General features: G+C 41.4%; 1 long non-coding RNA gene across 1 annotated transcript; it reads right to left on the bottom strand.

The window, feature by feature from the left end:
• Positions 1–9772: 9772 nt before the first annotated feature.
• Positions 9773–16956, bottom strand: LOC108515849 (uncharacterized). The gene is made up of 3 exons (XR_001881650.1): positions 16671–16956; positions 9936–9964; positions 9773–9845 (listed from the first exon to the last, which is right to left on the bottom strand). It is a non-coding gene; the product is annotated as an uncharacterized LOC108515849 (long non-coding RNA).
• Positions 16957–18780: the final 1824 nt, after the last annotated feature.

Below are 18780 nucleotides of genomic sequence, written 5' to 3'. Positions count from 1 at the left end.
TTTAGTAGAGACGGGGTTTCACCGGGTTAGCCAGGATGGTCTCGATCTCCTGACCTCGTGATCCGCCCGTCTCGGCCTCCCAAAGTGCTGGGATTACAGGCTTGAGCCACCGCGCCCGGCCGGAAACCCAGTTCTTAATAAATAACGTATATTCTGTATAACACAAACATAGTAGACCCATGTGGAGCTGTAGAAGTTACTAGCTGAGGGCCCATAGACATTTTAAATCTTTGCATTCCTCTGGGTGATTCACCTCAGTGGCTAAAACTTCCCCCTACTGAATGTTGATACATTCGTGCACTCTTTCATCTAGGCAAGTCAGAATCTTTCATTTCCAATGGAGGTTGATTAGGTTTGGAAATCCAATTCTTATTAAAACACGTAAATTCTATACAATACAGACTTAGTAGTCTCAGATAGAGCTGCAGAAGTTTTGTAGCTCAGGGCCCATAGACATTTTAAATCTCCGCATTTCCCTCTAAGATTCACTTAGGTACTGGAAGTTCCCTCTCCTGAATGTTGGCTCATGCGTCCACCCTTTCATCTAGGGGAGACAGAATCTTTCATTTCCAATAGAGGCTGAATGGGTTTGGAAACCCAATTCTTATCAAAAAACGTAAATTCTGTACAGTATAGACTTAATAGTCCCAGATGGAGCTGTAGAAGTATTGTAGCTCAAGGTCCATAGACATTTTAAATTTCCTCATTCCCTTGAAAGATTCACTTCGCTAGCTGGATATTCCTTCTGCTGAATGTTGGTACATGTGTCCATTTATTTGGCTAGATGAGACAGAATCTTTCATTTCCAATAGAGGCTGAGCCAGTTTGGAAACCCAATGCTTAACAAATAACTTAAATTCTGTACAACACAGACTTAGTAGCCCCTGATGGAGCTGTAGAAGTTTCGTAGCTCAGGGTCCATAGACATTTTAAAGCTTGTCATTTGCCTGGAAGATTCACTTAGGTGACTGGAAGTTCCCTCTTCTGACTATTGGTTCATGTGTCCACCCTTTCGTCTAGGTGAGACAGAGCCTATCATTTCCAGTAGAGGGTGAACGGGTTTGAAAACCCTATGCTTAATAAATAACATGTATTTTGTACAATACAGACTTAGTAGTCTCAGACAGAGCTGTAGAGGTTGCTAGGTCAAAGCCCATAGACATTGTCAAACTCCACATTATCCTGGCAGATTCCTTTACATGGCGAAAGTGTTTCTCCTCTGAATGTTGTTATATTCATTAATCTTTTTGTCTTAGTGACACTGAACTTGGAATTATCTTTAGCAGCTGATTGGCATTGGAAACCCAGTGCTTGATAAATATCACATATTCTGGACCACACAGACTTAGCAGTCCCAGATGGAGCTGTAGAAGTCTGTAGCTCAGGGCCCATAGACATTTTCAATCTTCGCATTCCTCTGGCGGAATCACCTCAGTGGCTAAATGTTCCCGCTACTAAATTTTGATACATTCGTGCACCCTCTTGTCTAGGCAAGTCAGAATCTTTCATTTCCAATAGAGGCTGAATGGGGTTGGAAATCCAAGTTTTATTAAAACACATAAATTCTATACAATACAGACTTAGTAGTCCCTGATGGAGCTATAGAAGTTTTGTAGCTTAGGGCCCATAGACATTTTAAATCTCTGCATTTCCCTCTAAGATTCACTTAGGTGTCTGGAAGCTCCCTCTTCTGAATGTTCATGTGTCCACCCTTTCGTCTAGTGGAGACAGAATTTTTCATTTCCAATAGAGGCTGAACGGGTTAGGAAACCCAGTGCTTTATAAATAAACTAAATTCTGTACAATACAGACTTAGTAGTCCCAAATAGAGCTGTAGAAGTTACTTGGTCAAAAGCCCATAGACATTTTAAATTTCCGCATTCCTCTGGCAGATTCCTTTATGTGGCTAAACGTTTTCTCTCATCTGAATGTTATTATGTTCGTCAACCTTTATGTGTAGTTGACACTGAATTTGTAAATGTAAATGGAGGCTGCGTTAGTTTTGAAACCCAGTGCCTAATAAATGACATATGTTCTGGACCACACAGACTTAGTAGTTCTAGATGGAACTGTAGAAGTTAGTAGCTCAGAGCCTAAAGACATTTTAAATCTTCACATTCCTCTGGCGGATTCACTTAAGTGGCTCTAGGTTCCCTCTACTGAATGTTGATACATTCGTGCAACCTTTTGTCTAGGTGAGTCAGAATCGTTCATTTCCAACAGAGGCTGAGCAGGTTTGGAAACCCAATTCTTATTAAAAAACGTAAAATCTGTACAATACAGACTTAATAGTCACAGATGGAGCTGTAGAAGTTTCGTAGCTCAAGGTCCATAGACATTTTAAATCTCCACATTTCCCTGGAAGATTCACTTAGGTGACTGGAAGTTCCTTCTTCTGAATTTTGGTACATATGTCTGTGAGGCCTCCGAGCCCAAGCCTGCAGGTATACATCCAGATGGCCAGAGGCAACTGTAGAACCACACAAAAAATGAAAATAGCCAGTTTCTTCCTTAACTGATGACATTACCTTGTGAAATTCCTTCTCCTGGCTCAGAAGCTTCCCTGCTGAGAATCTTGTGACCCCTGCCCCTGCCCGTGGAGAACAACCGCCTTCGACTAATTTTCCGTTACCTACCCAAATCCTATAAAACTGCCCCACCCATATCTCCCTTCGCTGACTCTTTTTGGACTCAGCCCACCTGTACCCACGTGATTAAAAAGCTTTATTGCTCACACAAAGCCTGTTTGGTGTTCTCTTCACATGGACGCACATGACAGTGTCCTCCCTTTCATCTAGATGAGACAGAATCTGTCATTTCCAATAGAGGCTGACTGGGTATGGAAACCCATTGCTTTATAAATAATGTATATTTTGTACAATACAGACTTAATAGTCCCAGATAGAGCTGTAGAGGTTACTAGCTCAAAGCCCATAGATGTTTTAAATCTCTGCATTCCCCTGGAAGATTCCTTCATGTGGCTAAAAGTTTTCTACTCTGAATGTTGTTATATTCGTCAATCTTTCTGTCTAGGTGACACTGAATTTGCAATTTCCTTTAGCGGCTGATTGGCATTGGAAACACAGTGCTTAATAACGTGTATTCTGTTCCACACAGACTTAGTAGTTCCAGATGGAGCTGTAGAAGTTTCTAGCTCAAAGGCCATAGACATTTTAAATCTCCAGATTTTCCTGGCAGATTCCTTTACCTGGCTAAAAGGTTTCTCGTCTGAATGTTGTAACATTCATCAATCTTTTGGTGTAGGTGGCACTGAATCTGCAATACATTTTTGAGGGTCAGTGGCTTTGGAAACCAAGTGCTTAATAAATAATGTATATTCTGGACCACACAGACTTAGTAGTTCCAGATTGAGCTGTAGGGGTCACTAGTCAGGGCCCATAGACATTGCAAATCTTCGCATTCCTCTGGCGGATTCACATAGGTGGCTAAAGGTTCCCTCTACTGAATGTTGATACATTTGTGCACCATTTCATCTAGGCGAGCAAGAATCTTTCCGTTTCAACAGAGGCCGAACCGGTTTGGAAACCCAATTCTCATAAAAAAATGTAAATTCTGTACAATACAGATTTAATAGTCCCTGATGGAGCTGTAGAAATTTCATAGCTCAGAATCCATAGACATTATAAATCTCTTCATTCCCCTGGAAGATTCACTTAGGTGACTGGAAGTTCCATCTTCTGAATGTTGGTACATGTGTCCACCCTTCCGTCTAGGTGAGACGGAAACTATCCTTTCCAGTAAGGCTGAATGGGCATGAAAACCCTTTGCTTAATAAATGACGTGTATTTTATACAATACAGACTTAGTAGTTTCAGATAGAGCTGTAGAGGTTACTAGGTCAATGCCCAGAGACATTGTCAAACTCCTCATTCCCCTGGCAGATTCCTTTATGTAGCTAAAAGTTTTCTCCTCTCAATGTTGTTACATTCGTCAATCTTTTGGTCTAGGTGACACTGAATCTGCAATATTCTTTCAAGGATCAAAGGTTTTAGAAATCCAGTAGTTAATAACGTATATTCTGAACCACACAGTCTTAATAGTCCCAGATGGAGCTGTAGCAGTTACTAGCTCAGAGATGATAGACATTTTAAATCTTCCCATTCCTCTGGGGGATTCACTTAGGTGGCTAAAAGTTCTCTCTACTTAATTTTGATAGATGCATGCACCCTTTTGTCTAGGCGAGCCAGAATCTTTCATTTCCAATAGAGGCTATACTAGTTTGGAAACCCAATTCTTATAAAAAAATGTAAATTCTGTACAATACAGACTTACTAGTCCCAGATAGAGTGTAGAGGTTACTAGGTCATAGACATTTTAAATCTCTATATTCCCCTGGCAGATTCCTTTATGTGGCTAAAAGTTTTCTCCTCTGAGTGTTGTTACATTGGTTGATCTTTTCATCTAGGTGACACTGAATTTTGCCTTTTCTTTAGCAGCTGATAGGCATTGGAAACCCAGTGCTTGATAAATAATGTATATTCTGGACCATACAGACTTAGCAGTCCCAGATGGAGCCGTAGAAGTTACTAGCTCAGGACCCACAGACATTTTAAATCTTTGCGTTCCTCAGGCTGTATCACCTAGGTGGCTAAAAGTTCCCTCTACTGAATGTTGATATGTTTGTGTTCGTGTACCCTTTCACCTAGGCAAGCAACCATCTTTCATTTCCAATATAGGCTGAATGGGTTTGGAAATCCAGTTCTTATTTAAAAATGTAAATTCTGTACAATACAGACTTAGTCATCCCAGATAGAGCTGTAGAAGTTACTAGGTCAAAGCCCATAGACATTTTATATCTCCAAATTCCCCTGGGAGATTCCTTTACGTGGCTAAAAGTTTTCTTGTCTGAATGTTGTTACATTAGTCAACCTTAGGTGTAGGTGACACTGAATTTGTAAATTTCAAAGGAGGCTGAATTGGTTTGCAAACCCAGTGCCTAATAAATCACATACATTCTGGACCACATACACTTAGTAGTCCCAGATGGAGCTGTAGAAGTTACTAGCTCAAAGCCCATAGACGTTTTTAATCTCTGCTTTCCCCGGCAGTTTCCTTAATGTGGCTGAAACTTTTCTCATCTGAATGTTGTTACATTCGTCAATGTTTTATCTAGGTGACACTGAATCTGTACCTTTCAACAGAGGCTGAAAGGGGTTTTGAAAACCCAGTGCCTAATAAATAACACACATTCTGAACCACACAGACTTAGTAGTCCCAGATGGAGCTGTAGAAGTCTCTAGCTGAGGGCTCATAGACATTTTAAATCTTCTCATTCCTCTGGCAGAATCACTTAGGTGGCTAAAATTTCCCTCTACTGAATGTTGGTACATTTAGCCACCTTTTCATTTAGGTGAGACAGAATCTGTCATTTCCAATACAGGCTGAACAGGTTTGTAAACACAATTTTTAATAAATAACATATTCTGTCAAACATAGACTTAGTAGTCCCAGATGGAACTATAGAATTGATTAGCTCAGGGCCTCGAGACATTTTAAATTTCTGCGTTCCCCTGGCAAATTTTCTTAGATGGTTACAAATTCCCTCTTCTTAATGTTGGTACATTCGTGCACCCTTTCATATAGGTGAGACAGCATCTTTCCTTTCCAATTGAGGCTGAACAGGTTTCAAAACCCAGTGCTTAATAAATAATGTATATTCTGCACCATATAGACTTAGTAGTCCCAGATGGAGCTGTTTTTCAACAGAGGCTGGATGGGTTTTGAAACACAATGAGTAATGAATAATGTAGATTCTGTAAAATACTTACTTAGTAAGTCCCAGATGAAGCTGTAGAAGTTACTAACCCAGGACCTGTAGACATTTTAAATCTCCGCATTTCCCGGGCATATTCTTGTAGGTGGCTAAAAGTTCCCTCTTCTGAATGTTCGTACATTCGTCCACCCTTTCATCTGGGTGAGTCAGACTTTTTCAATTCAAAGGGAGGCTGAACGGGTTTGGAAGCCCAATTCTTAATAAATAATGTATATTCTGTAAAATACAGACTTAGTAGTCCCAGATGGAGCTGTAGAATTTATTAGCTCAGGGCCTATAGACATTTTTAATCTCCGCGTTCCTTTGGCAAATTCCCTAGATGGCTAAAAGTTCCGCTTCTGAATGTTGGTACATTTGTTTACTGTTTTGTCTAGGTGAAATACAATCTTTCATTTCCAATAAAGGTTGAATGGATTTGGAAACCCAATCCTTAATAAATAATGCATATTCTGTAAAATACATACTTAGTAGTCCCATATGGAACTGTTGAAGTTACTAGCTTACTGCCTATAGACATTTTAAATCTTTGCATTCTTTTGACAAATTCCCTTACATGGCTAAAGTTTCCTCTTCTGAATGTTGTTCATTCATCCACCCTTTTGTCTACGTGAAACAGAATCTTTCATTTCCATTATAGGCTGAATGGGTTTGGAAACACAATGTTTAATAAATAAACTATATTCTCTATAATACAGAGTTAATTGTTCTAGACTGATCTATAAGTGTTACTACCTTTTTGAGAGGATGTTTCTCAGAAGACCCAGAAAGCAAAAGAGATAGATAATTAATTGTAGGTAAACAGGACACTCACGAGTGGACATTCATGCATTGTGAGTGTAGAGCTGTATTCACAGGTTGGGTTCATTATGATTACATGAAGTTTCCAAGTGTTTTTGGATTTTGTATATATATCACAGTGACAGAAATATACATAACAAGATAGAAAGATGGGTTTCAGTTGATACACACTTAATAGTAACAAATCTACAATGAAATAATGTTTCTAGCCGGGCGAGGTGGTGGCGCCTGTAATCCCAGCTACTCGGGAGGCTGAGGCAGGAGAATGGCATGAACCCGGGAGGCGGAGCTTGCAGTGAGCTGAGATCTGGCCACTGCACTCCAGCCTGGGTGACAGAGCGAGACTCTGTCTAAAAAAAAAAAAAAAAAGAAATAATGTTTCAAGCGACTATAACTAAAACAGAACAAGGCTAATAACAATAAAAGCATGTTGACTTATGAACATTAAAGGTAGCACAAACATACACTGGCACTTGCCCATGTGCACTCACACCGAAACACACACACACACAAACACACACACATACAGAAAAACACACACTATCACATTGAGTCAGCTCAACCAAATAACTAATTTCCTTGAGATTCTCCAAAAAGAAATGCATCACTGTGGTTTACCTCAGTTTTTTTCTTTCTGACTTGCCCATTAATTTCTTAATTAGCAGTAATCCAATCTCATTTTTTGGGGTGGCATACTGTGAACCCAGAGAAAGTAAGTCTTCTCGATTTGCCTCATCAAAATTCTGAGAATAAACTAGATTTTAAAATCTTTTCCTGGTCCAAATCCCCTTATTTAAGAAAATAAGTTCAAATGTCCCTCTTGTTGATTCTTCACCTTCTATATTTTTACAACTGTAATCAATTTAGTACAGTCTCAGTCTTAAAACCCATAAAAGAAAAATGTCTCATTAGGATGTAAAAACTGGTAGATATAACTTGTATAAATTATTTCTTCACAGAAGCAGTGCCGTATCTTTTACCAACAAATACATTATGGTTCAGAGTTGACATTTACCCAGATACATTTAATTAACTATCTTCTCTGATGTTTTCTATATATTTTGTATGATTTACTTTGATGTTCTTAGAAGTATCTGCTACGTATTTCATTGTAAAAAATGACTGATCGGTAAATAAGGGATATAAAATCTCCAAAATGCCTAGAATTACGTCTAACTATTTTAAGCCTACTGTTGGCTGACCATATTGTTTGCATGTATTCTACAGAAATGGGCCTAACATTTTTATGAAATATACCTTAATTAAAACCTGCTATAATTACCGTGAGATTGTCTTTCCTCAGTGCACGAATAGCTTCAGAATTAATATGTGATGCCCTGGAGAAACCCCACACATTCTTATGAGAAATGATATCAGAAATTAAACCACCTATTCACATGTGAAACCATGATGAGTCTGGCCGGGCGCGGTGGCTCACGCCTGTAATCCCAACACTTTGGGAAGCCGAGGCGTGCAGATCATGAGGTCAGGAGAGCGAGACCATCCTGGTTAACAAGGCGAAACCCCGTCTCTACTAAAAAATACAAAAAATTAGCTGGGCATGGTGGCAGGCGCCTGTAGTCCCAGTTACTCGGGAGGCTCAGGCAGGAGAATGGCGTGAACCCAGGAGGCGGAGCTTGCAATGAGCCAAGGTCGCGCCACTGCACTCCAGCCTGGGTGACAAAGCAAGGTTCCATCTCAAAAAAAAAAAAAAAAAAAAGTGTGATGAGTCTAGATCCACACTCGATAATGTGAACACAGTACCACCAGACAAAATATAAATATGTAACCAAAATATATTCCTTCACAGATGAAATGGTTGGATTAAAACTTTTAAGAACAAAGAGATTAAACAAACACACAGACACACACACACACAGGAGCAACTTCAAAAGTCATGTTATCATTAAACACCTATTTACTACTTGCCATATGGCAAGCCTATGTTTCTTTCCACATGGTGGTTCTAACGTGTGATGAGAGAATTCCTGAGTTCAAAATTTAGGCTTAGGTACCATATGGTAAAATATATTTTGTTATGTTCCTTTTCACTCTTATTTTCATAAAGGTTTGCTTTTGAATTTTTCAGCCATGATTTGTCACAGTGTCAGAACTCTAATGGTTAATAGGATGAAGTTGCCATAGCTACTGGCATGTATAGCTGTTTATGCTTGTATTTTAAGTATTTCCACTTTAAAATCTGCTGCATGAAGCAGCAGATATAATAATGGAGACAAAAGCGCATTGACGCCTGCAATTATTTTCATGTTGATATTTCGTAACCATGAAGAGAGTCTATTTAAATGACCTGCAGACTCCAATGGCACAAAATGAGATCTCAATATAAATTTAAGCAAAGCAAATTGTGTGAGTATAGATATGTCTGAAATATGTAACTCCAATAAAAAAAATTGCAGAACCATGACTACAGTGTACAACCATTTCTCTCAACTTTTGGGACTTGAAATCAAATTCTACGTACCTAAGACCATGCAAATATGTTGTACCATGATTGAAATGTGCATGGGAATGATATACGAAAACCTAGTTCAGACTGCTGCTGTTAGGCAATATTTTGTAGTAGCATGAATACACTAATGCTAAATGCTTCAGAATCACTGTTTTAAAAGGCTGTGTCTCCCAAATAGACATGAAGGAATCACTGAGTATTCTCCTCCTTTTAAAAATTCAAAGCCCCTCACCACCAACACAGACACACACATAGACTGAGTTGGCTAACCAGAATAACTGATTTTCTAGGATTCTCAGGATGACAACACTAACAGGAGGTAATTAAAGTTGAAACAAAACTCTCATGTCAGCAAGTGAAGCTTTGCTCTAGGTAAAGATCAGAATTCCAGTCAGCCTTTGAAGCTCTGACACAAGTTTGGAGTCTCCAAGTTTACATCCTTGAATCCCTAACATGTAAAGGGATACCAAAAAGGAAACACTGGAGTGTCAGAATATAGAAGCAGGAAAATCTGAAATTCAGATGATATTTTTAAATCCCCTTTTGCTTGTTCTTGTAAATATGGTTTGTCAACCTTAAATACCAGCATTGTCATTACTTAGAGGAAATCTTTCATCACATTTGAAATAAACATTGAAAAATATAAAGACTATTGACATTTTAAAATGTTTGATTTTTTAAAATAAATTTCACTAGATGGCTAAATTTACCTGTTCTGAATGTTGATGCCTTCCTCAATCATTTGTGTCTAGTTGAGACAGAATCTTTCATTTCCATTATAGGCTGAATAGGTTTGAAAACAAAATGATTAATAATGTATATTCTGTAAAATACAGAGTTAATAGTTCTAAATGGAAATTTTAAAGTTACTACCTTTTCAAGAGAATATTTCCCAGGAGACTCTGAAAAGCAAAAGAGATAGATAATTAAGTGTATGTAAATAGGACAAACACCACTGTATATTCATGCAGTGTTGGGTTGAAAACAGTTACACTAGGTTTCCAATCATTTTTGGATTTTGTGTGTATATCAACCTGACAGAAATATACATAGGAAAATAGAAAGATGGGTTTCCAGTAATACACACTTAATTGCAACAAAGCAACAATGAAATAATATTTCAAATGACTAAAACAAAACAGGGCCAATAACAGTGGAAGCATGTTGACTTATGAACATGAAAGGTAGCACAAACACACACAAGCACTTGCCCGTGTGTGCTTACACTCACACACACACATACACACACACACACACACACTGAGTCTACTAAACCAAGTAACAGATTTCCTTGAGATTCTCAAAAGAGAAATAAGTCACTGTGTTTTACTCTGATTTTGGACTTCCTTCTGTGCCCATTAATTTCTTAATTAGCAATAACCCAATATTATTTTTTCTGGGGGCATACTGTGAACCCATAAAAGATAAGTCCTCTCAATTTGCTTAATCAAAACTCCCAGAATAAACTGGATACTTTTTTCATCTTTTCCTTGGTCAAAATCCCCTTTTTTAGAAAATGAGTACATACATCTCTTGTCTTGATTCTTCACCTTCTACATTTTTTACAACTATTTCCACCACATCTGTAATCAACTTAGTACAGTCTCAGTCTTAAAACTCAAAAAAAACTAATAAAAATATAACTTTTATAAATTATTTCTTCAGAAAAGCACTGCCATGTTGGTGTTTTACCAACAAATACATTATGGTTCAGAGTTGCCATTTACCCAGATACATTTAATTATCTTGTCTGATGTTTTCTCTATATGTTTTTTTTTTAGTATGATTTACTTTAATGTTCTTAGAAGTGTCTATTACATATTTTGTTTTCCATGAGAGATGTCTGATCAATAAAAAAAATTCTTCAGGTATATAAACTTTTAAAATGCAAAAGCAATGTCGGTTAACCATTTTTTATTTATTTTTTATTTTATGTTATTTGTTTAATTTTTTGAGATGGCGTTTCATTCTGTTGCCCAGGCTGTAGTGCAGTGACACGATCTTGGCTCACTGCAACCTCTGCCTCCCGGGTTCAAGCAATTCTCCTGCCTCAACCTCCTGAGTAGCTGGGACTACAGGCGCCCACGACCACTCCCGGCTAATAGTTTGTATTTTTAGTAGACACAGGGTTTTCTGTGTTAGCCAGGATGGTCTCAATCTCTTGACCTTGTGATCTGCCTGCCTCGGCCTCCAAAGTGCTGGGATTAAAGACATGAGCCACCTCGCCCTGCCTTTTTTTTGAGACAGGATCTTGCTGTGTCACCCAGGCTGGAGTACAGTGGTGCAAGCTCGACTCACTGCAACCTCTGCCTCCAGGGCTCAGTGATCCTCATGCTTCAGCCTCCTGAATAGCTGGGATGACAAGCATGTGCCACCATCCCCAGCTAATTTTTGTATTTTTTGTAGAGGTGGTTTTTTTTGCCATGTTGCCCAGGCTGGTCTCCAACTCCTGGGCTCAAGTGATCTGCCCACCTTGGCCTCCCAAAGTGCTGGAATTACAGGTGTGAGCCACCTCACCTGGACAGTTTACCTTTTCTCAACTGCATGAAAGTTGGCTGGTTCACCAGGATATGAAATGAGCTCTGTAGTCCCTAATATGACCTGTGTCTCAGGTTGTGATGAGATCAAATGAGATATATATATGAGTTCTGAAAAGAAAAATCACCAGCATGCTATTGGTAGCAACCAGAACACCAAATTTGGCTAAAGTCTAATAGAGACATAGCCCTTCCTCTGCCAATACTGGAATAGATAACAATAATTTATATTTATATAATGAATCATCCCCAGGCAGCTGGATTGCATCCCTCTGTTTTAGTGACAATTATCATTCCAATTTACATTTCATCAGGGTTCCAGTTTATTTCTTCCTCTGCTTAATAGCCTCTTACCAGATTAAATTTGGAAGTTTTTTTCTAACAAAAAAGCTTCTGATTTAGTTTCTATTTTATTTATTTACTTAGCATGATAAGCTAATTAACTGGTGATGTACTTTTTCCTTTTTAAAAAAATTTCTGAACAGGCAGCTTGGGTATTGATGCTCACATATAGTTAAGTGATTTCTATTCTGGGATTCTTTTATTTATTTCAGCATTTTTAAATGCTTTCCTTCTATTGGCATTATAGAAATAACGAAAATAATAGCTGAAAGCACATTGCATAAAAAGATTGTCAGGCATGAGAAGACAACGAGAACATTAAAGAAATAGAACTTTTACAGGCCTGCAGTGGTTGTCAAAATTATAAGAAGTTCAATAAATACCAAGATTTAGTTGTTTTCATGACTGGTTGATGGACAATGAAGGGGTGAAAGCAGTGAAAAATTGCTAAAGCGAAGCACCCTGCCTGTCCTAGCTGGGTGACATGCTGTTGTCACAGCTATTGAAGGTTGTTTTGACTCACACATGAGAAATATTCAACAGAATTTATACAGTCAGCTGAGAGGTTTAGAACTAGATTAGTAACTAAATCATAATTATTAGCTATGATTTTAAGATAGATTTAAGTGAATCCTCATTGATCTATTCGGTTGAAAAAATGTTGTGGAGGATGTCATCCCTATTGGCTATTATTTTACAACGTATTTTCTCCTCCGTCATCCTGGGGATGTTTGTAGGACATTAATGGGGAAAATAGAAAATGCACGGTTTTAGTGTAACCCTTTTTTATTTTTTATCTTTTTTTAAGACAAGGTCTTTATCACGTAGGCTGGAGTGCAGTGGTGCGATCACAGCTCACTGCAGCCTTGAAGTCTCAAGCTCAAACAAGTCAAACACTTCAGCCACCCAAGTAGCTAGGACCACGGGTGCACGCCACCACACGGGGCTAATGTTTTTATTTCCTTTTTTTTTTTTTTTTTTTTTGAGACGGAGTTTTGCTCTGTTGCCCAGGCTGGTCTGGAACTCCGGAGCTCAAGCAGTTCTCCTGCTTCGGCCTCCCAAAGTGCTGGGATTACAGGCGTGAGCCACCGTACCCAGCCCATTTTCTCTTTTTTTAAAGAGCAGTTATTGGAATAATGTGAATCGTTTAGAACATGCGCTTTGGGGGACGGCTGGATGGAATGCATGTCAGCTGCTTGCTGGTTTTACCTTTGATGTTTCAGCATGAAGAGAACAACCAAAGTTTAAATAGAAAAGCTGTCAGACATTTAATCTACAGCAATGAAATCCGTAGCATACATTTTGTATTTTGAAACTTAGTTTTCAGCCAGCCTGGGGGAAGAAGAGGAAACAGAACTGAGCATTGGGGTAGGTAGGGGGAAAGTAAGAAACCGACTGGACACAGCAGGGAAAGAAGAAGGGGTGAGGACTCCAGGCAGAGCCAGTCCTCCTTCTCGTGGCCTGGGCATACAAAGGCAAACTCCGGGCAGGAGGAAGGAGCCCCAGACTGTGGATTCCTCAGCGGGCAGGGGGTGGGGAACCTTGGGTCAGCAGCAGCCAGAGGCACTCCTGAGGCCAAGCAGTATCCTTCGCCTCCCTATCTTTGGGTGTCTTCTGGTCGCAAATGTGCTGCAAGTCAGGACCCTGGCCTGCTCCCAAATGCAACTGGGCAGGCTCCAAAGCAGTGAGGTCTGGTGCAACTGCCACCTCAACCTCACAGAGCTGCAGGACGGCTCTGCTCACTACACCATGAGCTGGCCCTACTTGGGGCGGTGTCTATTGGGGAGCGTCGATGTTGCTTGGGATGGCCTTCTGCTCTTCGTCTGCTGGGGCCTTGCACCTTTCGCTGCCACTGACTTATGAGAGCAGATCCCCATGGCCTGCCCAGGACCGCTCCACAGAACCCCTGCCCCTGCACTGCCTGGGGCTGACTTTGGTGCACATGCGATATGTCAGCGTGGTCCCCATGGGGCACCTCTGCTCCTCTCGGGCAGCGTAGGCCTCTGCTTGACCCTAAGTCTGCAGAGCTCAGCACCTACCGACTCTTCCTGGCAAGGCACAGCTGGCACAGGCGGCCCCCGGCCATGGGGCTGCACCCCACTTGTAGCCCTCACCCTGCCTCACCCGCCTACCCTGAGCTGACTTGTCTGCAACAGTTGGAACCTGCCTGGTTTATTTAGAATGGGCTTGGATGCAACAAACCCGAGAGCTGTGACTGCGGGAGGAGAGAGCACAGACAGAGCTGCTCCTCTTCCTTCGGTGCCCACAAACTGAATACTACCAACTGAGGGTACCAACTGAGGGCACTAACTGAAGGCAACCAATGAGGGCACCCACTGAAGGCCACCAAGTGGAGACCCGGTTGCCCTGCCAACCAGAAGGCATCCTGGTTAAAGGAAACAATCAGGCTCAGAATCCTTTGCATGTGTCCCCCTAGCTTGGAACTGAGAGCTCAAGCACCAGGCTCACAAGGCCCCACCCTGCCAGCGGACCTCCCCCACCTTTCATTCATAACTGGCTGCTAGAAACTTTCATGCTGCTCACTGTGAAGAAGTTCCTAGGGATCATCACCTTACAATAAATGATGCTAAAATCACTGAAACCAAATCTGCCTCATGTACTATCTGGGATTTACAGAATCCCCTTTCCCCCATAACCTCTGAGATTTTACAAACTAGAAAAATGATAGATTTCTGCAGGTGCTTTCAGAAAAACACATTGCCTTGAGCTACGCCTACACTATAATGTCAAATCATATTTCATATATATACATACACAAATATATTCAATCCACACATACTCCATTTACATTTTTGAAAATAACACACATATTCAATCAAATTAACAAGACTAATAGAGGACATTTTCTAAAATTTATACACTAAGTATATCACAGTTTTCTAGTGATCACTTTGATACAGCAACTTAGAATCTACGGCTTCAACAAACAATGAGGCGTATGTAAGAGAAAAGTACCACATAATATAAGATTTTAAATGTTATCATCGTCGCACCTTTTTTTTTGAGATGGAGTCTCACTCTGCTGCCCAGGCTGGAGTGTAGTGGCAGGATCTCAGCTCACTGCAAGCTCTGCCTCCCAGGTTCATGCTATTCTCCTGCCTCAGCCTCCCGAGTAGCTGGGACTACAGGCACCTGCCACCACACCCAGCTAATTTTTTTCATATTTTTAGTAGAGACGTGGTTTCACCATGTTAGGTAGGGTGGTCTCAATCTCCTGACCTCGTGATCCGCTGGCCTCAGCTTCCCATCATTGCTACTTTTAACTGGCAATTACCCAGTAAATGTGTTGTGAACTGCTTTGTGACTATGGTGACTCATTTAATCTTTGTGATCCTTGGTTTGATTATCTCAAAAATGTGAGTAACACCATTTTATAAACTTGCTCTAAAATTAAATGACAGAAAACAATCCTTCTCTATGTATTGAACACTTACAAAATTACAGGCATTGTGTCCAGGTTTTTACACACTTACCTTATCAAAGCCTCACAATAACCCTATCTTTTAAATTACAGGCATTTTGCCCACCCAAATTTTTACACACTTACCTTATGGAAGCCTCATAAGAATCCCCTTTTACAGATAAGCAAAGTGAGGCTCAGAGAAGTTAAAAACACATTCACCGGCCGGGCGCAGTGGCTCACGCCTGTAATCCCAGCACTTTGGGAGGCCGAGACGGGCGGATCACGAGGTCAGGAGATCGAGACCATCCTGGGTAACACAGTGAAACCCTGTCTCTACTGAAAATACAAAACACTAGCCGGGCGAGGTGGCGGGCGCCTGTAGTCCCAGCTACTCGGGAGGCTGAGGCAGGAGAATGGGGTAAACCCGGGAGGCGGAGCTTGCAGTGAGCTGAGATCCAGCCACTGCACTCCAGCCTGGGTGACAGAGCGAGACTCCGTCTCAAAAACAAAAACAAAAACAAAAACAAAAAAAAAAACAAAACACATTCACCGATCACGTCCTAATGAGTGTTGGAACTGGGATTCCAATCCAGTTCTCTCTGAGAGCAAAGGTGGTGTAACTTAATGAAGACCCAGTTATACCCAGCACATGGAGGGATCAAAACATGTGGATTTCCTTTCTTTACCCTCTTATGTGTGAATTTCTATAGCTTTCATGGCCTCAGAACAATCCTAAACTCCCTCCTAGGTTGCCTTGCAGTCCTTCCCTTCTTAGAAATGACTAGGAACCTGCACATTTAGACCACAAGCATCTCCTTAGAAACAGGTTTGTTGATCAAGAAATGAAATTTTTGGCCAGAGATGGTGTCTCACACCTGTAATCCCAGTACTTTAGGAAGCCAAGGTGAGCAGATCACCTGAGGTCAGGAGTTTGAGACCAGCCTCACCAACATGGTGAAATCCCATCTCTACTAAAAAAGACAAAATTATTCAGGCTTGGTGGCGCATGCCTCTAATCCCAGGTACTCGGGAGGCTAAGGCAGGAAAATCGCTTGAACCCAGCAGGTGGAGGTTACAGTGACTCCAGTTCACATCATTGCACTCCAGCCTGGGCAACAAAGTGAAATTTCATCTCAAAAATAAGTAAATAAAATAAAAGATATGAAAATTTCTAGACTCTAGGTTACTAACTGCGAATTGTCTAGCTTACCTGCAATAAACAAAGAGACTATTACATGTAAAATATCATAGCATCCACTGATTTTGTGCAGAAAGATTTGGAACGATGCTGCAGGAGCAACTTACTCAGAGCTGGGCTGGAAGACCAGCCAAAACACACAAAGCAGGAGCACCTCCGAAGGCCAGGTGTGGTGGTTCTTGCCTGTCAGCCCAGCAATGTGGGAAGCCAAGTTGGGGGGATCACATGAGGCCAGGGGCTTGAGACCAGACTGGGCAATGCAGTGAGACCCTGTCTCCACAAAAAAATTATTTTTTATGATTAGAATCAAGAAGAGTACCTCTGACACGTCTGACATTGTTTTAAAATAGAGGGCTCTGGTCCAGAAATCAAGATATGAAATTGGGAGTCCCATTGTGGCTACTTAAGTTTAAATACAAGAGCTGTCAGACATTTCCTTTACAACAATGAAATCTGCATCATCCATTTTGTATTCTGAAAGCTTAGTTTTGGCCAGCCTGGGGAGAAGAAGAGGGCCTAGAACTCGGCATTGGGGTAGGAAGGAGGAAAGAAACCAGCCAGACACAGCAGGGAAAGAAAAAGGGGGTAGGAGGCAAGGCAGAGCCAGTCTTCCCGCTTGGGACCTGGGCCTAGGAAAGCTAACTGGGGCCAGGAAGGAGGATCCCCAGGCTGTGGATGCCTATGGGGAGAACCTTGGGTCGGCAGTGGCCAGAGAAGCTCCTGAGGCCAAGCGATATCTGTTTCCTCCCTACCTTTTGGCGTCTTCTGGTCGCCAATGTGCTGCCAGTCAGGACCCTCGCTGTCTCCCAAATCCGATTGGGCAGGTTCCAAATCAGTGGGGTCTGACGCTACTCCCACCTCCACCTTGTGGATCTCAGACCATCAGGATGGCTCTGCTCACAGCCCTGCCCTGAGCTGGCCCTGCTTGGGGCTGGCTTCAGGGTCCAACATGTTCCGGTTGCCTCTTCTCCTCTCTGCTGGGGCCTGTGCCTTTGTCGGTGGCCCACTCAAAGATATCAGTTGCAGGAGGCTCCACATAAACCCTGTGCCGGCTGTGCCTAGGACTGGCTTTGGTGCACATGGAACAGGTCAGCATGACTCACAAGGGACAACTAAGCAGATCTCAGGCAGTTTGGGCCTTTGCTTGCCCCCAAATCTGCAGAGCTCAGCACCTGCCACCTCTTCCCAGCAAAGGCACAGCTGACACAGGCAGCACCAGGCCATGGGGTGCACCCCACTAGCAGCCTCCACCCTGCCTCACCTGCCTATCCTGCGCTGACTTGTCTGCAGCAGCCATCACCCTGCCTGGTTTATTCAGAACGGGCTTGGATGCAACAAGCATGAGAGCTGTGACTGTGGGAGGAGAGAAGATAGGTGGAGCTCCTCCTTCTCCTTCAGCCGATGCCCACCAACTGAAGGTCACCAACAGATCACCAGCTGAGAGTACCAACTGAGAACACAAGCTGAGGGTAACCAATGAGCGCCACCAGGTGAAGGCCAACTACCAAGTCAACCAGAGTGAATCTTGGTTCAGAGGAAACAATCAGGTCCAGAATCCCCTGCATGCATCACCACAACATGGAACTGAGGGCACAGGCACATGGCTCACAAGAGACTGCCCTGCCAGCAGCCCTGCCAGCAGCCCCGCCCCACCTTTCACTCATTGCTGATTGCTATGATTTTTCAGGTTTCTCACTGTGACGAAGCTCCAAGGGATCATTACCTTACAATGAATGATACTAAAATTGCTGAAAATTTCCAAATCTGCCTCATGCACTATCTGGGATTCACAGAACCCCCTTTCAACCATAACCTCTGAGATTCTTACAAACTAGAAAAGAGATTTCTGCAGGTGCTTTCAGAAAAAAATATTGTCTTGAGCTAAGTCTACTCTATAATGTCAAGTCATATTTCATAGATACACATATATATCTAATACACATATATTCAATTTACATTTTTGAAAATAACATACATGTTCAACCAAATTAACAAGACTAACAGAAGACATTTTCTAAAATTTATACACTAAGTGCATCACATTTTTCTAATGATCACTTTGATAGAGCAACTTAGAATCTATGGTTTCAAAACACCAAGAGGATTAAGTCAGACAAAATGACCACATAATACGCAATTTTCAATGTGATCATCTTTGCTATTTTTAACTAGAAATTACCCAGTAAATGCATTGTGAACTGCTTTGTGACTTTGGTG

Source organism: Rhinopithecus bieti, unplaced genomic scaffold (genome assembly GCF_001698545.2).
Source record: "Rhinopithecus bieti isolate Rb0 unplaced genomic scaffold, ASM169854v2 scaffold_35615, whole genome shotgun sequence".
Taxonomy (NCBI): domain Eukaryota; kingdom Metazoa; phylum Chordata; class Mammalia; order Primates; family Cercopithecidae; genus Rhinopithecus; species Rhinopithecus bieti.
The sequence above is the reverse complement of the archived record's forward strand: the minus strand, read 5'-3'. Positions and strand labels throughout refer to the sequence as shown.